The following is a 22882-nucleotide window of genomic DNA, read 5'->3' as shown; positions in this document are numbered from 1 at the left end:
CAATGAGGAGAAACAGGGCCAACAAATCGGCTCAGGCTCTCTGCTTCCTGAAGGGCTGTTGTTTTGCTATTTTTCTCCTTAATGTATCCATTGATAGTGTGTAATTGTTTACAGAACAGAACAAAGTACTTGACAATTTTCACTCCCTAAGAACTCGACGGGGATTAAGAATAAAGTCGCAAGTGGGCTAAAGTGATTAGTTTCTGTAATGGGGGATGATCTTTTAAGAACTTCTAAGGGTCTTTCCCCCTTGAAAAATCCTCTGTTTTATTGCTGATAAAACAGCATCCTCTAGCATCCAGATTGCTAAGAAAAGAACATTTTTCCCTGAGCAAATGATCTAAATAACACTCTTAAGCGTTGTATTCAGCAAAGGAGACAATGCCGTTCTTATTGTACCGTTCCAAGATCTAGTCACTGTGGGATTTATTAGCCTTGTGGATTTAGGATTTTTTATATATAATAAAACACTCAATTTACTAAGGCAATGATCTGTTTAGTCACCCCTTCGGAAAAAAAAGCGCTCTCATAAACAGAATTATTCATATTTAGAAAGAAATAAAAGGCACGCAGTTCTGCCAGAAGAACTGACATTCTGAAAGAATTCAGGTTTTACAGCTTGGAACCATATAAAATTTGGCAGGAGAAAACACAGAATGAAACATTCGGTTATAAGCGATTTCATTGCCTTTGCAGGATTTCAGTGAGTGATTTAAGTCCCAAGAGCTAGAAACAGGTGAAATCCCTGGCCTGTGGAGCTTTTTGGAGACTCACAGGAGTATTTACAAAGTTTCCCTTGAGAGCAGAATTCTCTCCTAATTCGATGAAAGCAAGGAAAGAAATATGAAGACAGCAGTCAAGCTGGAGACACAATAGGTGCTGAAAATAACCAGGATTAAGCCTTTTCAATTAAAATTGATTTTAGGAATTAAAATTGGTTCAGTTTGAAGAGTTTCAAGAAACGTGAAGCAAAAGGCTCTGAAAGTTGGCCTGTTGGAGCTTCACCGATTGGACGACCTGTGACGAAAAGCCTTCCCAGCATGGAAGAATCTGCAGCAGCACTGCACATTAACTAGCCACTGATACTTCAAGTGCATCACCTCCATCAGTGCAGGTTCTGCCTGATGCCCTTCTGAAGAGACAATGACAGGGGTATCCCAGAGCAATTAAAAGCCAGTGCTTGTCCTGGCTCAGTGGATGGAAAGGTCCTTACCGCTACTACAGCCACCCAGCAGGAACTCAGAGGTTATCAGTGTCTTTGCGGCTGGAAGCTTCTCCACTCTCCAGTGAAACCATTCAACCTGCCACCTGCTGCCAAAACTCCTAGCCCAGGGCCATCATTAGGAACGAGGAGATTTAAACGCTCTCTAAAATAACAGCTGTGTGCAATGGGGGGAGAGGCTCAGGAGAAAACATCCCCAAAGACATTCCCTTTTCAGGAGCAGCGGTGTGCTAATTTGATTTAATCTGCAGAAAATTGAGGTTTACGGCTCCTCTTTATTCCTGGGCACTGGCTGTGTCTGAAGGAGGATACAATGCTTTATACCATCAGTACCCCTCTCCCCGGTCAAAGAGCTTGAAGAAAGACAATTGTGTCTTTCTACATTGTGTCCTCAGGTATAGCAGCAACTCGGCTGGGGGTGGTCAGCACCAGAGACACCAGAGAGAAATAACGAGCATCAAATCAAAGCAAAGGTACAGGGAAAGTTCTAAGAGAAAACTGCTAAATGCCCTTTTGATGTAAATTGAGCTATGGGAAGACAGGGAAGTCTGGTTCATGAAACAGAAGAGGTGTGAGGCTACAGGGCAGGCGGGGAAATTAAAAATGGCTAAATTAATTAAGAAAAAAATGAACGCAGGCTCTAAAAGAAAATAATATACAAGTACTAGAAAAAAGCATAAACTGCATGCAAATTTAAAGGCACGTTTTTCACTTCAGTCTGCTTATTTACTGTACCAGTTAATATTAAACACATTCAAGTGTGTGCAGTTCAAGTGAATTTTGATCATGTACAGTAAGGCATGCTATGCTATAATACCATGTCTGCCAAGTCAAGGTAGTAGTACACATATTAGCACAGTAGTTGGATGAGACATTAAATCAAACTACTAACTATTTGGTCATCAAAGATCCCAAGTCTAGGGATGTTAACCTCAGCATATAGTACGAGCTTGGCTTGCCTAAAATTTCCCGTAAATTAAACTGCTGAAGCAATTTCTCTCTCCTCCACTTGATCTGCTGTGCAGAATGACTACTGATCCAGATGGGGCTGCACCTCAGTGGTGGAGGAAGAGGGTTGCCTCCTGTACTGTGTGTAAAGTGCTTTGGGACCCTTTAGCATGGCCAGTGCGATATACTTGGAATTAATTATTAATGGGGATTTGCATCAGAATGCAAGATGCAAAGGAAGAAAGTAGAGATTAATTCTATGATAAAAAGAGAGAAAAAAAGTTTAGGCTGTGGAATTAACTGAACAAATTCTACTTCTTTGTTTGCAACGTGCACTCTGACTCCGCTTCCTACTTGAATGCTATTAATAATTAATACATACACTTGAAGAAGCTTCACATTTGCTGACACATTGTATTTTTCTACAATCTTTGCAATTTGCTGCCGTGGAATTAGTCTTGACTAAATCCATCTGCCAGAAGTGCCAAGCAAATGAAACTTCTTAAAAAAAACTTTCTCAAGGACAGAATTTCTTATTTGAATTTCTTAGTGTTCGGTTGTCATATTGCAACAAAAAGTCTTAATCTTCCACCAGTGCAGCTTATTTATCACAGGCTCTTGCAGATCATACAGATTTTAACTGTCAAATTAAATAGCATGAGTTCTGATATCCTCTCTTTGATTCAGGTTCTTGAAGCTTGATCTGACTGACTGGAATAAGCTTTAATGGGTCAGGAAATCACTGTGTGTGTACACACTGAAAACTGTGGAGCAAAAGGTGTTATTTAACTAAGTGTTAAGTTACCATAATTTTGTTATCCACAGTGGATACCCCCCCACACACACACACACACAAGACAACACACAGACATTCACAACAACATTTAACACAACCCCCCGCTTTCCAATCTAATTTGATAACAAGTTAGAGGTTTCTTTTTAAAAAAAATTGTGTTCTTTTTCCTTGGCTCCACAGCATAGAATAGTCATGGGGAGTGGGAATTTTAGGATCATCAAAATAAACATCCCAAACAAATTAAAATGTAAAAACGGGGCTTACACTGACAACAAAGATGTCCCAAAGCACAGGAGCTCTCAAGACTTCAAACAGCAGCTAATCCACTCACCTAAATGCCTTCCCTGCCCAGTTTTGCCAGAGTGTTTATTTTTAACCTTCTGAAAGAGCCTTAACTTGAAGTCTGGAGAGGTATTGAGAACCGTTTATTTATGTATTCAGGAGCAGGGGGGGCAGACAGGGCTGGCAAGACAGCTGAGCGACTGGAGCATTTTCTCATCCCAACACAGCCAAAGCCCTGCACAGGGGCATAGACACGAACTCTGGATGGAGAAAGAAAAGACACCATAGCGGTTAGTTATTATTTATTCTGGTTGCTTTCTTTTGGTACTTTAAGATGATATTTTTTTACAATGGATACTATAATCAGCGTAATAGAATAAACTTCTGACATCACATAATATTCCAACACCCTTAGTGTTTCAACAATAAGTTTATGAAAGGCGCTGTGGCAAATAAAAGACTGATTGATTGATTGGTTGGTTGATGAGAGTGTGTGTTCCTACAAGTGCTTCAGCCCTCTGCTGCAAATAAACTGGGTCAGGGATGGAGGAGCGAAGTCAGGAGACACTGCCTGTCGGAAATTAAGCTTTTCTTGTATGTCCTGGCAGACTATTAATTCAGGAGTGCTGTGTGCAGTAGGACATTACTTCAGGTTTTTAAACAGGGGTGATAATGCTTCTTAATCAAAGTGCGCCTGGACCAAGGGTGGTGGCATCGTTCAAGTGTCTCAAGCTTATTGGTGCAGCAAGGGGAGATTTACATCTTCCTCCACACAGAAAACTTTAGTTCACATGACTCCTGTTCACATGACTCCAGGTGCCAAGAACAAAGGAATAAAATAGTTGTGATCTTCCATCTTCTTCCCCGAGGTGAGGCTGCAGGGGTTGATAACCACATCTGTTTTGTACAACTTACACAAGTCTTCATTGTCCTGGACAGGTAGAACAGCACCTGTCTTAGGTAAAGGCAATAGTTGTCATGGATGTCAGAAGGCATGCCATGGAATGGCCAGGAGACCAATAAAGACCCTATGCGTAGCGGCGTTAGCCCGGGCTCAGGAGGTCAGACGATGTCCTCAGGCGGCGGAGGAGACGACCTGGTGCTAGGCGGGTCTCAGGACATCCGAACCCTCAATGCCAAGCGAGGAAGAAAGGGTGACCCGGAAATATATAGCCCCACACAAAGACAAACCGGAAGGACAAGCAAAGCACAAGGAAACCAGGAACAGGGCAGAGTAGCAGTAGAGGGTGTGACAATAGTTCCCTGCTGGGGTTCGACAGCGAGTGAGACAGAGTATACAGTAGTGTGCGATTGGGGGTGGTGCAAATGGGGGAGGGGAAGTAATAGATTGGGGTACACTGTATGTCTTTTGGTGCCATGGGTGAAAATAAGCCAGAGGCTTTAAGCATGTTGCTAATAAGAAACAGCAGGGTCTGGGTAACATAACCTGGTCCAACTTGTGTCCCGAGGATCATAACCGCGTATTCCAGAGTTTCGAAATGTTGGAGAATAGCCCCGAAGAAACTCAGGTCTCAGCTGCCTTCAGTTTGGAGCCAGACAATTAAAAGCTGTAGGGAACAAGACTGGGTGTATATTAACCTCACTTCCTGTAGATAAGATCAGCCTGGCAGTGGGCTATCACAATTATTAAATAAGAATATTGAAACAAAATGAGCTCTACAGAGTATCTGGTTAATCAGCAATGGAGCCAGAGGGGAAGACTTCAATCTCAATTTGGTTCGCTAACTACACTGACGTAATAAAATACAATGCATGTTTTTCCCCAAAAAAATAAATATCCTTTTTAGTGTTCACTAAAAAGCCAAAAATGTTCAAGCCATGCAAAATCACAGCCAGGTGGACAGGTAGAAAACAATGGACATTGAACTACAGAAGTTCTGTGCTCTAGTGTTATAGATTATATTCATTACGTGCTACAGCGTACTGCAATAACTTCTAAAATATACCTATCATACTCAGACTAAATGGTTTTGAATTGCTGAATGGAGAGATAACGGTTGCCCTCATTCACAGAGGGCTCAGCAGGTTTTCTCTGTTTGATGTGGGCCAGCGCAAAACAAGGGTAAAATGTCTGTAACAGGCTCTGAGTCTGAAAGCTCGGGTTTTGGGTAAGACTTGCTCAACTCAGCTGTGCTGTGCCGCTTCTCTTCCTCCTTACACCCCTCTCGGCAAGACTGGCTTCAGAAAATGATTAAAGAGTCAGGAGAACAAAGCAGAGGAGGCACTAGTGAATGGGAGCTCACTGACTGGACTTCCTCAGTTCCTGAACTGTCACCACAATGGAATCACCCCCGAGGAGACCCAGGGCCTGCCTGCGTGCTAGCTGGACTAGATCAAAGACATCGAGGCTGGGGGTTCATGGAGGCTGTAGATGAGGACATGTGTGGGGGGGGCAATTTCTTTTGGAGAACAACAGCTGTAAACTGTCAGTTCTCTATACTTCCTCTCTCCCTCCTCTGTGGCTGTGGCTGCTGAACCTTGTCTCTGTTTGTTCGGCAGTGACAGCGCATCCTCAGAGCAGACACCTAGGGAGGAAATGGCCAGCAAGCGCACGATTTCAAGCATCCTGAAGAAGGATGTTTGCTGTTCTTCCTAAAGTTTTGTTGAAAAAACGATTGAGAGGAAACGTTTTGCAGGAAAAAAGATCACCAGCATTGGGCTTTTCTTGTTCTTCCTTGTTATCAATGTTTACGCATTCTGTAGATACAAACCAGCCTGCATTCCCTGTACCCAACACTGAAATAACAACTGTGTGAGTAGTACCTACGTGAATTTAGGAAAGAAAATCTTTGTCCAGGTGTAGATGAGGGTATTGCTGATCGCAAGACTATATGTTGTCCTCCAGCTTGAAAGGGGGAAATTCACGTGAGGCATTTAAAACACAGTTGAAGTGCGACTTTCCACATAATACTGCAGATATCGATTTGTCCTCTGGAGGGAGACAGTGATCCACACAATAAAGTGCAGTGTACTGAACTGCGGGGTGCTGAATTACGGAAACATCTAAAAGCGCATGCCAGTTATAAATGATTTACCAACTCCGTTCAGCAGCGTGTCATTATTTCCACATGAACCCTGTATTTTTCTCTGTCAACTGACTGTCTGCTTAGTACCTTTACTTAGCTGCAGTGGATTTACTGTCTGGCTTTTAGCTTCAACAATAAAGAAACGGCGACGGCAAATGTCTCATTTTTTTCTGGCAAAGGCTTCTCTATCACAATCGCAAGCAAGACAGACTGAATTATCTTCTCAACCTCTGACTAAGGATGAAAGCTGGTGATGACACCTGGCATAATCAACAAGGATATAAGAGTTGATATGATAAAGAATTATTACAGTCATATTTTTTTGCTTTCCCTTTAGGCAGCTTTTTAGGATTTACATACAGTAGCTGAAACTCCCAAAAAACAAAAACAAAACAACTATAGGTTTGATTTGTTTCCCCCGCTGTGTGTCAATGACACTCCTGAAAGTTGATAACTTTATCTTCAAATATTATTTCCCTTCAACAAGATTAACTGTCTGCAAAAACGGGATAAATGTGTATGACTGTCTTTGTCAGCAAACGGCATGACAGCTTTAAACAAGACTAAACAAACAAAAACACAATTCAATACAAAAGCACCACGCCTCCCAGATTTGCTTTTCTGAATATTGTCCTCAAAACAAAATGTGGTTGTCCTGCTGATAATCAGTTCAAAATTGGGTTTTTGGCACTAAATTTGAAACTTCACTGAATATCTCTGTTCTAGTTTAAGCAAAGGGTTCAGTGTCACAGTTTTTCTCATTTCAGAACCATAAACAGAGAGAAGTCAGAGGTCATACATGTAAAACTTGACTGTTTCAGTCGGGCAGGAACAGAATGGCAATCTGAAACAAGCGGGCAATTCACACAGGAAAGGTTAAGGTAAGCAACCCCTGACTTCTTTTCCTGTAATTTCAGTACAGAAAATTAACTGCAACACAAGACTAGGCGTTTGTTTTTAATGACAAGGCGTTTGTTGTGACCAAAAAAACAACAAAAAAAATTGTGTAATCTTAATTTGCATTGCGATCACAGGATCACAGTCCCCGACTACCTGTGATTAAAAAATACTCCATACAATCACTTATGATAAATCAAGAGTAGAAACACACGGAAAAAGCATACTGCTCAGGAGCTGAATGAGAGATACCGTAACTCTTTAAAACCCATTAAGCAATGAGTGAAAACAAATACTTATTTCAGTGTTGGAAAATGGCGATTTAATTTTAGTTAAGACTTCCTAAGGTCAGATAAATTGAAAATAGCCCCGACTGAAAGTTGACTTATTCTCTCGAGTTTTCACGACATGCTGCATGAATCGCACAACGAGTCAGAAAATGCAGCACATTTCCCTCTGGTTTTCCAGGACCCCAACATGTAAAGCAATCTTGTTTGAGTTTTATTTTTCAAACATTAAGTACGGTAGCTTGGATGACATTTTTGTATGCTGAGCAATTTATTTAAGCCAATGTAATAATGATCGCAGTATTCCAAAGATCTCCGTTAACATGAAATACCAAACAGCACTTCTTTTAAACTTTGCAATTCCAGTTAGATGTTACTGACCTACCGATCAGACACAAACTATGTGGGCAGCTGTCACGGGCGCTCTATTATCAGTAATTAAGTGAGTGGAGAAAAAAACAACAACTAATGGACAGCTTTATCAAGAGACTCCTTGGTGTCTGACGCATGTAGTTAATAGAAGTTTAACAAGCAATTAACTATAACCGAATGTCAAATACAGATGTTTGCTCTCTTACAGCCCCTGATATGGATATCTCAAATGGAATGAAAATGCCACACCTGATAAGAAACTTTGACTTGTCTAGTTATGGTCAAACAAATGACTAGAGCCTAATCTCATGGATAAATTCCCATGCTAGGTCCTTAAAAACTAAACTGGGTTTTTATCATTGAAGTAAACAGTGTTGCGCAGTTCAGGTCTTTGGAGAGGAATGAAATGTGTGTTGTGTGACATCAGGAGATTGAGTCCTGCACTGAACTACCTGTGACCCTTGCACAGACACATTAGAAAACACTTGAAATAGCACCAATGCCATGGAATAGTACTGACACGGTATGTTTAAAGTCCTCAGAAGCACTTAAAACCGTTACCAGATGATCAAATGCCATTTTATTGTACAGTACCTTCTCTGGTACAGTTGACATAGCCCTGGACTGAGAGCTGGAAGCACTGGATGTCCGGAATTAAAGACTAATTAACATGTTTAAGTTTTTTCAGTAAAAACACACTTTACGTAATTTGTTTCAGAACAAATAAGGCTTAGAACATCCGTCTATATTTGAATTACCGCAGTTGTTAAGTTATTTTCCACATGAATCCAAAAAAATCTAATTATGGCAAAAGTTAAGGGAAGAATGTATGCTATTTAGGAAAAATGGGTTACCTCCAAGTTACCTCCCAAGTTATCTAAAAGCATGTATAAAAAAAGTAAAGAATGAGGTGTTCTACAAATTAACAAGGAGATTTGAGGTTGTTTGCAGGACATGTCTGCATGTATGCTAAAAGACCAGCAGTCCCCACCCAGATCCAGCCTCCATAGTTGCAGAACCTTAAACTGGGTACCCAGAAGAAAGGGGTGAAACATTTGTCAGTTCTTGAAGGCCAAATCAACAGAGCTCTTTTTTTATTTTTGATCGATACGAGCTGTAAAAACACACATTGCGCGCCATTAATCCCTGGCAATGGGCATTTTCCTCAGCTCTCTTAAGGCCTCTCTGCCGGACCACTGTTTACTTCCTGTCATCGTGTGTCTGCTCACTCGCCCAGGCACAGGCATTTTGAAACCCTTGATGTCGTTTATTTTGGTTGTTTTTAGCTGGCCACATTTATCCATTCCAAAGTCAAATCTGCCACCTGAAATTGTGCTTTTGGGGGATCTTTTTAAGTGTCCATTGTGCGATGAGTGCCTGAGTTAATGTTTTACTGTATATAGTACCAGTCATTTAGAAACTGTCAGTCTCCGTGCTGTGATACCAACACGCCTCCTGCTCTCCTATTCGCTACATGAACATTTTTTCTTCACAGGCTATCAGGATCAGCCAGAGAACGCAGTCAAGACCTAAAGCAGCCAGATACACAACCGCTGAAACACACAGTGTGAGTTGTCATTGTGTTTATTCTAAACTTGCATGGGGGGCTTTAACCCTTCAGACAAACAAAACCCGACTGAACTGGCGAACCGGATAATGCAGAATAGAAAACAGTTTTCTCTCACACTCGCACACAGACGGAATGAAGTGATTCTTTTTTTAAGCAACCCTTACAGACACTCAATGATCTATAGTATAGTGACAACAACAGTAAAGGAGAAAATGAGTATGTCTTACTGTGTCTTATGTGAAATAAATAAAATATGTGTTTACGGTGCCATTTCAAATTGTTCGCTCATTATTTACTAAACGTTAAAGATGCTAGGGAAAAAAAAACATAATGCACCGGAACGCCTAATAACTTCCTGATTAATTGCAATCTAGCCAATGAGACGTGTAGCACACCACAACTATTTACAGCTCGTTTGTCGGAGCTGACTAAATTAAAACAAGATTGAATGAAAATGAGATAGCAGCATAAAGGTTTTTACAGTTTTATTTTAAGCGAGGAGCTGAGCACGTAACTACAGTACGGCAAGAGGGGAAAAAAGGCATCGCTTGGTGTGTGTAAAGTGTGAAATATTGTTGTGCAGGTAAAGGATTATTAGTGCCAGATTTTCCGCGGCCCCTTTGATGAGAGACTCACAGGCACCAAGGGATAGTGGGTCATACTGCAGTTACACAAGACAGAGATCTGGGGTGTACCCCTGAACGTACTGGAATCATGCCTTTATCAGAACTGTTAAGGTCTGTTAAAAACTCCCCGAGTTCCTTTCGGAACTTAACCACACTGGTTAATTAATTTCACGTTAATTGAGGTAACACGGGCAGGACAAACCCGCTGCCCAGTGCATATTCAGTTTCAGATCTGAACCGTTTTCCTTTCGCCTGAGAGGTAAAATATTCCTGGCGGTAGCTGCCTCCCAGAGACCCAAAAGTGCCATTTCAGCAGACTAACGCGCGAAGATACAAGTAGACTGATATACTGCAGCGCTAAGCCACGGAATGAAGTGATAACATGAACGTCTTTTCTGTCTGCCCTCGCCCCATGGAGTGATTTATGAGATTCTTACCCATTACTTTATACCGAAGCCAAGATCAAATCCTCACCCTTGCTAATCATAACCATCTGGTTCGTAAAGAAATGCAAATATTACAGATTTACTGCTTCTACTCTAGTTTTCCAAGAGAGACTTCCTGTATGGTTTATACCTTCAGCCAGGTGGAATGTTATGTAAGGATACAAGCCAATAAATTCTTGGTGTCTGTTGTAGAGTACTGGATCCTTCCAGATATACTTTATAAAAATGAAAAAACATTCAAATTCTAAAGCCCCATTCTGGGTACAGTATTTCTCTTTAATTATCCTTTTGAAATAGTAAAATCTCGTGGTCTTTCCCAAGTTCCAGTGGAAGTGTTTGTACACCTGTTCCCAGACTCTGTGCTGTTCTAAAGGAAGACTATTGGAGATTATTTGGAGCACATGAACATGATCAAACCTGAGATCGATGCAACAATGTTAATATTCAATCGGTCAGCAATCCTGAGGTTTTGAGAAAGTATATGATTCTTAGATGTTTCTAGATTTTCAGAAGCTGAATGATTTTTGAAAAAAAAATACTAAAATTTGAAATGTCAGGCACATTTTTTCAGTTTACAAAAGACCTCTATTAAGGTAAAGCCTACTGACAAACTTAACATAAGCACATTCTTTGTAATTTCTTTTGAATTTTTAATTCATTCTTGACTAAGCCTTACCATATGTTCTGTCCCGTTCAATCCAAATCACTGTTTGGAAAGGAACAACGTTGCCAACTGATGGCTTGAGTAATGAGAAATAATTACAACTCCACCTTAAGACAATTATGAATACTTCTATCACGAACTGACAACATGTCCAGGGCTACGTAAAAATATAAATAATAAATATCAGCATTCAAGAGAAATACATGTTAGGTAAAAGAAGCACATATGATAAACAACTCTCCAGGAACTGACTGTATTCTACCAGTGGTACTTAAGGAAACAAGTGATGTTACAAAACTCTCCTAAAAGTTGCTCAAAACAGGAGTAACTAACACCAGTTGACTGGAAAAATGCTAATGTAAAACCAATCCAATAAAGAACAGAGACATAGCTGAACAAGTAATTCTAGAACATTGTGCTTTAGTCCTATTATATATAAGGTTATGGAAAAATAATAGTCAGAACATCTGCACGTCAGCATGAGTTTAGAACAGGATGGTCTTGCTTAAGTAACATGTCTGAGGTCTTTGAACAAGCAACTGCAATCAAGAATTTTAAACACGAGTCTATTAGATGTTTTTGGAATGGGAATTGGTTAATGTATAAGAAGCAGAGGGTACAGAGGTAAAAGCTGAAATTTGTGGGACAAAAGTAGCAGGGGACCACAAGGATCTTAACTAGGACTACTGCTCTTTTTCATTTACTATGTCAATGAACTAGATTTAGGCATTATTATGACCTAAACCGAGTTTGTAACAAAAGTTCGGGAGGGATGACAGCAACCAAGTTCAATCAGACTCAGCTGTCAGTAATTAGCAATTGCTCCTGACATCCATTCCTCTCCCAAACGCTATAAATACCTGCGAGATCCCCATCTCTCTCTCTTGCATCCCACCTCCACCCCATCTCCCCCTCTGCAGCTGCCCCTCGGTCACCCTGAGGGGGCTTCTGGTCTCCTTGTCCTCTGGCCAGGAAGCCAGCCCTCAGCCGAGCAGGTGAAGCCACAATTTCGCTCCGTGTCGCTTTCATCTTGGGTGTTGTCATTCCTAGTGAATTTAGAATAGTGCCTTTTCTATTTCTGTTCTACCTTTAGAATAGAAAACTGTTCATTTCCTGAATAAACAGTGAACCATGAATCAGAGGACAGAAACTGTGCATTTAAAAGAGGGAACAAGAGGCACTTTATTTACACAAAGGATTGTGTCTGGAACAAGCTACCCAGTCCTGTTATAGATGCCAATACCCTGGCTTCTTTTGTTCTGTTCGTGAGAAATTTAGAAGTTGGGTCCCAAACAAATTGCAAAAATAAATCTTGTATTAATCATCTTATTTGGGGGATCTCTTGGCGACCACATTGGTAAGATTTTAAAGATCTTTAAAGTCTCATATATTCCAACTATTCAAGCAAAAATGACTTTTTAAAAAAGAATAACTTAGCTTCAGATAGGCTAGGGAGCTTTCCTTTGTCAAATCTGAAGCAGTTATATACTGTATAGACTAGAGTGCATTTCATTATTTTGTTTGCCAGCAATTCCCCAAGTCATGGAGCTGAATTCAACCACGGCATTGGTTTTCTAGAGCTGTGTTGGTCCCCTCGTTTAAAATTACACCTTTTGAGTTGAAAAAAGACATGGAGACCAGAGAAATGAAGCAATTTAACGAATAAGCAATATGATGAATTACGTTTTGCTTCATTCAAAGAGCAAACGTGATATTTTTACGACACAGACCGCTAAAAGAGGAAGGTTCTCCAAATAATACAGAAAGACTATCACTCTGATTATGAACCCAACTTTTATCGCCACGTAAAACAGCCGTGTTGCCATGGAAGCATCACTTTAGTTTTTTAACTGCCTTGTGGTACCATATCCTTCCAGTGAGAAGTCATTAAAACCCATCTGTGAGTCTGTAAATCTGCTGGACAAACATGGTGCTGACGTACAGTCCCTTCCGGGCTGGTTTGTGTCCTCAACAGAGAAATCCACAGCACAGTAAAAAAAAAGGCCAGCTTCCACTCAACACCAATGTAATTTAAAAACCATAAAATAAAAAATAATTCTAATGCTTGATCAACGCGCCTCTTTCCTAGATGAATACTGTTTGGCTCAGAGCTCGGCTTAAGCCCTATTGTCCTGACCTCTCCAGTTCGACTCTTGGCCACGGAACTTGCTGGCTCTAACTGGGATTCACCAAGCAGCAGCACACAGCTGGCTGAGTGCACCAGGGATGGGGCCGAGAGTAGTCAGCCAGGGCTCTGCTGGCTTCCTGGCAGACCCTTACTCCTCTGTGATTTGCCAGGAGTCTGCAGGCCAGCCCTGACATCAGTGAGAGACACACCACCACTACAGTCAGCGCTCAATGTGCTGAGGAAGACGTGCCCACCCGCAGCAGAGTGATACACCTGTGCAGAGACTGCGAGGGGTGGCACATGTCCCATTCTCTCCTGCCGCCATAAAGCTTAGGAACAAGTAATAGGTTTATTCCATGCTGAAAAAAAGAAGAAAGAGAACACAACGTTTCGGCCGTGGAGCCTTCTTCAGGTGTGAGTCACACCTGAAGAAGGCTCAACGGCCGAAACGTTGTGTTCTCTTTCTTCTTTTTTTCAGCATGGAATAAACCTATTACTTGTTCCTTTGCAGCCTACGCATGCTGACGCAGCTACCCACCTGAACTACTACCGCCATAAAGCTTAGTCATGTACAGCTGAATATTCAAAAGTGGGCAAGTATAACGAAATCTGATTGTGCTGCTGCACAACCCTTTACTTTGGACCTTAAACACTCATACCCCAGACTCTCCCCATACTCTAAACTCAGCTTCCATTCTACAGGTATGGCCCCTATTCCAGTTCACCCATGTTCTGTGTCCAGCTCATTTAAAACCAATACATATACTGAAAGTGCTCTGAATGGGAGGTTATGAAGAGTATTAAGACCAAAGCTGCCAGACTACAACATGCTCATCTGGAGTTTCTATAAGTGAACCTTGTCTTAGCACTTTGCTTTTTGGAGTTAGTGGAGCAAAGGGATTTATTAATGTTTCATTTCAAGCAAACTTTATACATTATCGGATTTATCCAGGAAAGTGTTGACTCTCACTCTGACGGCTTTTAATTAATTTTCTTGCAGCTGTTACCAGATGTTTAAATAAAAAGTCCAATCTGTTTCATTAAAATATAACGGGTGACAGGGGAAGCCCAATAAAACTGAAATGAAATGAAATAACCACCTCGTGATGGGCCTTTGAAAACATTAACAAGGAAAAAGAAAAGTTTGTCCAGCAAGTCAGGTAAAAGGATATGATTCTGTCCTGCGAACAAGTCTTTAAAATCATCAGGATTGGAAAGTACATTTTATTAAAAACTGCTTGCTACGTTCTCTTGATATAAGTATGGGCACTGTCTCAGAATACTAGCAACAAAAAGATTCCAAAAATGTAGTTACTATACACCACAGCTTGTCTTATAACCATAACCAATTTTAATAGTACAATGTAAAAATACAAATAAACTTGTGTCGTACCATTTGCAAGAAAAAAAAGATTCTTTTAATCCTAAATCTCTTAATCCGTGACTCTCATGACACTTTTCTCTGCTGACTATATTGCATCATGCAACACATAAAATACTGCATACTGCAGCAAAACCCTAGATAATATATTTGCTGTTTTACACCACGCCAAGTCATCTTTGCAAACTGCAAGTGGAAAAAAAAATACTAATATGAAGATAAAAAACTGAGCAAGAAATACCTAAACAGCACTGTAAAAGAGTGTCTGTTGTGAAAGCCTTCTGTGTTGATCTACCATTGTACTGAATATGTAGCCCCAGCTCAGTGCTTCAGTCAGTATTGTGTGCAGCGGGAGGTACACATGGCCAAGTTTCAAGCATCAACTTTATGGCATTTTGCTTTCTTAAATGAGCTGAATAGATGTAAATATAAGATTTGCAAAATGGGATTTTGCTTTTCTCTCAACTTCCTCCAGACTTCACTTTTTTGGCCTCATGCAGAACAGCTTTCCGTGCGAGATCGAGAGGAGAACAGAAGCCCAGCGCTGAGGTTACAGCGGAATTCCAGCCAGCTCAGATTGCAGTCACAACGTTGTTTCAGCGGAGCAAAACCGCAGTGTGTACACCCTGCCCTTTGCCTCGATTTGAAACCCTTGCACGGCAGGTACCCTTCACCGAGGAAAAAGAAAAGGAAAGAGTCAGGCATTTCTTGTTCTCCTTCTGGTTTTTCTTTTAAAAGCCAAACGGCGCAGGTGTTTTTGAACAAATATGTTTGTGCAACACCTCGAGCTTCCTCATCACCCCTCCCCACACACACTGTCTCTGACCCCCAACACACACACCAAGCAAGTTGTAATCTGGCTTGCTTTGCTTTGCTGTACAGTATGTATGGCCTACAAGTAGGGACAGCACACCTTTGTGTCCAGTTATTATCAAGGCTTTGTGATTATCCCAGGCTCTCTCATCTGTGCTCAAGGATGCCTTAAAGGTGCTTAAAGTTATTGCAACACTGAAATGATTGAACAATAATTAAAGGAACGCAAATATATCCACATTAAATATCACAATATACAATTATCTGTCCAAACTAAAGATCCATTGCTTAGATTTACCTGATGTCCATGAGAGTGCAGGATTAAAGTGCTTTTTCAAAGAAGGGTCAGTTGAGCTAATTATTTGCCAAACAATGGGTTCATTTATCAATGAAGCCTTGATAAGAGATATGTGGACAGAGCTTAGGAAGGACAGGCTGGGCTTAACTGGACTTTCTCCTTCAATAAAAACATCAGGGCTCTGCAGAATAGTAAATGTCATAGTTACTGAGGGTGTTCCCAGCTCTGTTGTAAAATCCATTAACTGTTTTTTTACAAGTCACTGTACAAGATGCAGGAAACAAAAGGGTAGAATTTATGAGAAGTCAAATGGACAAAGAAATATGAGAAACTGCCACATGTGAAGGGCAGGCTTTCTTTACGTGAACAAGAAGAATATTTAGCTCAGTGCCTATCTAATAACTTCTTCATAAAGTGACTGTTTAAGAGCAAAAGGGACTGTATTATGTAGTTCATGTTCACCCACATTATAGTTTTTTAAAAGCTTAACTTGCCATAGTTGTTTTATTTTACTGCTCCAAACAAATTTCAGATAGAAGCAACTTTCAAATACCCACCCAGATAAGAACTGAGGTATCTAGAGAGAGCATTGGCTTCTTACTTGTAGGACACTTGTGATATATAAAATTAGTTACTTGAGCGTGTTTTTTTGTGAATTTAGGATGTTCTTTTTATACCACACCACAGAGTAAATGAAAACATTTTCTAAATAAAAATGACAGTCTTGTACAAAACAAGGTTAGAAACCCAGTAGTCATAAACCACAAATGTTTTCTTTTAATCTTTTAGTCATCTAGCTGCGTGCATCAAAACCAATGTACTCTACAATGAAATAATTAGAACTACAATGTTCAACAACTAAAAATTAAAAGTATTGCAAAGTTAAGATGGTGAAATATCTCTACATGACACAACAGTCTACAGTATCTCATATGAAGGAGAAATTTGAAATGTTTTTTTCTTAATACTTGTGCTTAATGGTGTTTTTTATATTAGCGGTTATATTTTATTTTCAACATTTGGTGGTGAATGAAATGTGACATATAAATGTGCAATTTGTTATCTTCCCAGCTCCCAGCACATTCTGGAGCAGAAATTCAGCATGTCAAAAGGCTGTTGTTGTGTGGATGTCATGTCATCGAGCCTGAAACAGGGCCGGACCTTGTTTTACAGTGGATTTCTATTGATTTACTAAACCACAGTATGTGAATCAATGTGTTTAGCTCTTTTCTAAAGCTCTTAGATCTTGTATAAACAATTTGGCTTTCCTGACGGTGGGAGGAAAGCTGATTTTTTGTCTTTATTTTGTTAAACTGTGTTCATTCCAAATGGACTCAAAGAACACTGAGGGTTTCAAAGAATGTTACAAACAAAAGCAGGCTGTTCGGATTGTCTAGCTTTTAACCATTTATTTACAGTAAGCCAAGGAATGACCTTCCACAACATGGCTAGGTACAGTAGCTTTGTCAAGAAACCCACAAACTTTGTATAGTCCGATACGAAACACCCAGGGCTGTGTTATAACTTTCCTCACCTTTGGGTCATACTGTGTTGTTTACAAACCATAGTTTTTCTATATCTAAATAGCCCAGGCCCAGGGTATAATTTATTTAAAAAAGCCACATCGCCACTCAGCCAGTAAGCAGGTCAAATTGCAGAAGCATGAATATTTGTACTGAAGTGTGAGTCAGTAAAATACCAAAGCAATGCTATGCCTCATTGCCATGGCAACTCAGAACCATCTGAGTTTCATAGTTAAACAACTAATATCCTGCTTTGAAGTAGCTCTGAATTATTGAAGCCCATATTTCCACATGACTGTGCTATTTACTGGAGGGACTGTTTCTTCTGCCCCTAGTGGCTATTTTTAAGTTGTTGATGTGAACATATCCATGCAGAGGAGGCTAAGCTGTTACTTCTAAAACACCTGCCGCTAATATGTTTTTTTCTTATGACAGTCCTCCCTACGATAACTTAATGAGAAACACAAATCATGTAATTCGTGGGCTTCGTATTTTAGCACTGTTTGTGTCAACATGATACAGGTCAGATGCTTCCCTATGTGCTGAACATGTAGGTCTCCTTAATCTGCGTCTTTAGTCAGATGGAATCCTCTCTTTCTGTGGTGTTCGCTCTGAAAACAGAAGCCAGAATGTCAGTGGCTTTTTTTTTTCAACTGAATTCTCATTAATCGGAAATATTAAGTTCCCTTTTTAATATCTCGAACATCCACACTGAATATGTGAAGATGCATGCAAAGGTTTCTGATTTTTTAATAAATGCTAAGCACGCTTGCATATATGTTTTGTCTGTGCCTTGCTGACATGAATTACGTCTTCAGAAATGTAAAATCCAGAAACCTAGAGAAGGTATATCTAGCCTGCATTGTAAGGTAAATATTCTACATAGAGTCTACAAAGCACAGACACAGCGGAACTGTAAAATGTAAAGTAGCTGCTTGGAAGGTAGGAAAGGCTTGACATCTCTGAGTAATAAAATTAAAAACTTGAAGATGGTGCATTACATAAGAAAGTCCTCTTGTGCTTTTAGAATTTTCTTAGATCATGTTCCAGAATCTACAGTAACTCAATACCCCACTTAATACCACATGATATATCTTTATCTCTCTGTCATCAAATGATATTTAGAGGATTAGGGATAGCGAGCAGAGAATGTATGATCTAATTTTGTGAGGATATAATTACAGGATTAAAAAAAGATAACGTTCTGCGTTTTTAATAATATTTATTTGTTGCTAATCAACCCAGGTTGACTAATTTAGCAGCACTGTGAAAGGCGCAGCATACTGAGCTCTGACAAATGCAATAAAAGTGATCTTAAATTGAAAATGCCTTTATTGTCATGAGCACCAAAGCTGGGATGCAGTCCAATAAAAATGACAAGTCACATTGATGGCACAGATCGTACTACAGGTAAGTCGTTTAATATTGAAAAATAAGAGAGCATGGGTGCTCAAGTAATAGAGCAAATATACAAGCATACACCATAGGACTGAGCAATAACAATACAAAATAATTGTATTTGTGAATGCTTATTGTGTGTTTAAGCATTGTGGAATTTGGCTAAAACTGCCTGGTGTAGGAAAAATGTGAAGAGTTTTTCATGTGGTATTTCTAGCTTTTGGAAATGATGTGGAATGATTACAAGTTAGGCTAGCTGGGGTGAATTAGTAGGGATTGGTTGTCACTATCCCTCTCAAGTTTTTTTAAGAATACGTTTAATACCAAATGTTCTTAATGTTTCAGACAAGTAACAGGAAGCTGTGTATCTGATGCCATTCAATTGAATTGCATCCCCCCAGAATTAGGTCTGTCAGAGAATGGGATTTTTTCAGTCTTAATTTCAATTACTTATTTTCTGAGAGGCTCCACTTTGAAGATCTAATATGGTCCTGCCAATCAGTATTCCAAAAGAAATGGTCTTACAGAGTCATCACCGTCTGGCATGTTTGAGGTTATCCAGTAAAAGCAACAAGGATAAACATGTGCCAAAGCAAAGGAATGTTCGTGCCATGTAATTGTTAGATCTTTGCCTACTTCTAGTGACATTGGAAGATTGGATTTTCAGCCTCCTTACCTTGGTTATCATTTTTCCTATACTGTACATTAACTTGATGAAATTTAACCACCAAAATCAGCAGCAGAGATACACTTGAGCATAATATTTAAAGTCTGAAAATGAAACTGATTAGAGTTAGCCTCCATGACTAAGCTATAGAAACCTGGGCTTTTTGTCATGTATTTCAGGCACATGAGTCATAAACACTAAGCTTTATACTGACTGGGCAGGTTTTGATTTTCACAGTGCCCAGCCTTTTCTTCTTCATTTCTTGATAACCAAACCATAATAGTTTGAGGGACTGGGTTTGCCTGGTTTGTGGTTTCACAATTTAACATCTGAAATTTTCCTACTGCTCTTTCTTCATTGCTCAGTCCCCGTGTTATGCGTGCAAGTTATACTGAAGTTACACTGAAGTGCTGACTTCAATATAGCTTGCATGTGGAACACAAAACACAAAAGCCATTCAATGACAAATCATTCCCAGCATGCTCCCCTCCGATGGAAAATATGCTAAAATGAATTAAAAATCATCAGATTAGACAGGTCTTTTCTGTATATGAGCCTGCCATTGAAGAGTCCACACCACAGGGAACAAAAACAGCAGTAGGTTCATGTTTTTGATAAAGACGTTGAAAGAGTCGATAAAAGCAAATTCTGAGAACTGGGTACTGGATTTAGTTTCTATTAAACTGAAAGGAAAATGTCTTCCATCTGTAAGAAAGTGATTTGTATTGTATGGCATGGTGAAATTTGGCTTATCCCACCCTGGCTGTTGGATGAGGAGGCTGGGACCCACATGCAGAGTTGGAGGAGCTGCAATGGGAAAGTTGGGTTGAGGAGAGATGTGAGATCAAAACCCACAAAAGAGGGTTACTTATGATATATATAGCTTTCAAGAAATGACATTTGGAATGGTTATGATTTAGAATAGATGAGGTGAAAGTGACTTGTTTTTTGTCATTTTTTCTGAACCTCTGCTAAAACCTCCTTGAAGTTTTTGTTACTTTTGTGACAAGCTAGATAAGTAAACACTCCTAAACAATTCTCCATCTTGAGAAGGTTTCAGCATTAATAGAGTGTCCCGAAATGTATGCTAACCTAAAGGACCAATCAGCCATCTTCCATTGTAATGTTTATTTTATTTTCTGCTTTTGAAAACATTAACATACAGTATCCATGTATTTCTGGTATAGGTCTATCTTTTCTGGAACATTAATCTTGTACTTGGTGTCCCTTTATGCTGTTTGTATTTTAAACACAGACCAGAGTACTTGTAATCCTACAGTGTGCATGGAAAAAAATAGTCTCAAACTCCATGTACAGCAACATGTACAGCAACATGTAAACTTGAAAATAACTAAAGACAGGTGGTTATGGTGATGTTGAAGAAGGGTGTCATGTGCATTGGAATGTAAAGACTAATTGAGAACTTCTGATTGACAAAATTGATTTTTTAAATAGTTTGGTCAAATGCCAATATTGACTAAATGAGTTGATAAATATAATCTGATAGCGCACTTAATATTTTGGCATTAACTTGCCTGACTGAGGAAATGGATGCGCTGGCCAAAGATATGACCCCCCTCACTTAAAAGGAATGAACCAGGGAGCTGCTGCAAGGGTGTGGCTGGGGCGCAGGGAAATGAGCAACGGAAGATGCGTTCAGTGTTGGAGGCAGTCGGGAGTGTATTTATACTTGTTCAATTACACCATAAATGGTCAGATGAGACAAGTCCTCAATCATCATGAGCAGTGCAGAAGCTACCTTTCCATTCACAACTTTATGATGCATGATGTTTGCTCCACCTGCTGAGCCAGAGAGATCCACACAGTGCAAGCACAAAACAGAAGAAAGGCGAGGAGAAAGAAAGGAGAGGAGGCCACCCAGCTCATCCTGGCTGTTGATTCAAGAATCTCAAGAAAACAACACAATCCCAGCCTTCAACAGTAAAGCTGCCTTCTAGCTTCACTCCTCCCTGTCTCTTGAGAAACATAATGCACTAAATAAAAGTTTCATGCTCATGCAAACTAAACAAAAAAGTAAACCTCACGCTGTGCTAAATAGGGTGGGTGAAACAAGGTTTGTTTTCTGCATTAGAAGCCTAATATCTTGCTTCACACTGGACCTCACCTCAGGAATTGACTACAGTGCCCGTGTTGTGTTACATTTTTGATGACAGTCATACATTGTTTAAAAGAAAAAAAAGGAAAAACTGAAATGGATGCATTATTTATCATTTCTTGTTTTGTTTTTTTTAGATGCAAGCACTGGGATTTCTGACACTCAGCTGGAGGAGTCTTGACTACAGCGTGCCATAGGTGGTGTTTATATTTCCCATTGCCGGCTTTACTTCTTTCTTCAAGCCCTGCTTTGTAGCTCTTGCACTGTGAACAGATATCAGACTGACACATATTCTAACTTGATCTTGATGAAAGGAAAAGAGAAGACATTATCTTCTGGTTCTCCATACTTCTCCATACTATTATGACAACATGGATGCCGCAGAAGAAAGATGTGAAATATGTATTTCAAAAGCATTTAAGGAGCACTAGCACACAATTACAGAGTACAGCATTCTTACAGTTCACTATTCCACTGTTGTGCCACGCAGAGCCATATACAGATCCCTCCCCCAGTCCCTGTGCTATCATGTGGGTTTGTGTGACCCTTTCCAGGAATAAGTGGCTTTCTGATAATGGATGGATGGATGTTCAAGGCCTAACAAAACAAAGCTGGAGAGCTTTATTTTCTCAATGTTTCGAGCTGATTAATTAAAGCACTGAATTTCTGCTCCCCCTCTATTGAGTCTGTGTCACTTGATCTCTTTTCCGTCCCCATCAATCACATCTGTACCAAAGAGACTGCAAAGTCGAGTCTGCACTTTTTGTCAAGTGTCCAGCATTTTCCCTCTCTCGTGCAGTCGCGTCGGTGTTCCCTGATTTCTACAGTACATCTAGCCTATGGTCTGCATCTCAATTTTAAGGTAACATTCTGACCAAAGTACAAGTCAGTTATGTGGCTGAACATGAACGCTGGCTAAGTGGGAGATGAATGACTTTAGAAAATAGGGTTATAGTAGAAGCTGGATACAACGAATGGTTTAACTGCCAAGACGCCGTGATGGGCAAAACAATCCAGTGCAAAGAGGGGAAAGAATGACATTTTTAAAATTTATTTAATATGATTTTTAGTGCATCACTAATTCACTAAGAGTGATCACTCTTATATACATCACCCTTATGGGAAGGTTATTTTTGCAATTATTTAATGCATCTTAAATAATTAAATAAATCAACACTTTTTAAATACTATTTTTAATTCCAAAAGATCCCAAAACAAGAAGGGACCCACTTCATCCACTATTGAAGGGAACCACCCACTTGCTTGACTTCACTACAGCAGTTCTGGAGGACAAGTGAGAAAGTGCTTCATAAATGGAACTGAGAGGGAACTTTAGGAAGGACAGAGTATACAAAGCCAAATATGGAGTTTAATGGTGTTAATATCCAGAGTTTTATGAGC

At 39.9% G+C, this 22882-nt stretch overlaps 1 long non-coding RNA gene across 1 annotated transcript; it reads left to right on the top strand.

Annotated features, from left to right (window-relative positions):
* Positions 1-3421: 3421 nt before the first annotated feature.
* LOC107078450 (uncharacterized) lies at positions 3422-22152 on the top strand. The gene is made up of 4 exons (XR_001479383.2): positions 3422-3538; positions 7063-7176; positions 9347-9418; positions 21619-22152. It is a non-coding gene; the product is annotated as an uncharacterized lncRNA (long non-coding RNA).
* The last annotated feature ends 730 nt before the right edge of the window (positions 22153-22882 follow it).

The sequence above is a fragment of the Lepisosteus oculatus genome, chromosome 9, assembly GCF_040954835.1.
Source record: "Lepisosteus oculatus isolate fLepOcu1 chromosome 9, fLepOcu1.hap2, whole genome shotgun sequence".
Taxonomy (NCBI): Eukaryota; Metazoa; Chordata; class Actinopteri; order Semionotiformes; family Lepisosteidae; genus Lepisosteus; species Lepisosteus oculatus.
Note: the sequence above shows the minus strand (reverse complement) of the source record. Positions and strands in the feature narration are given on the sequence as shown.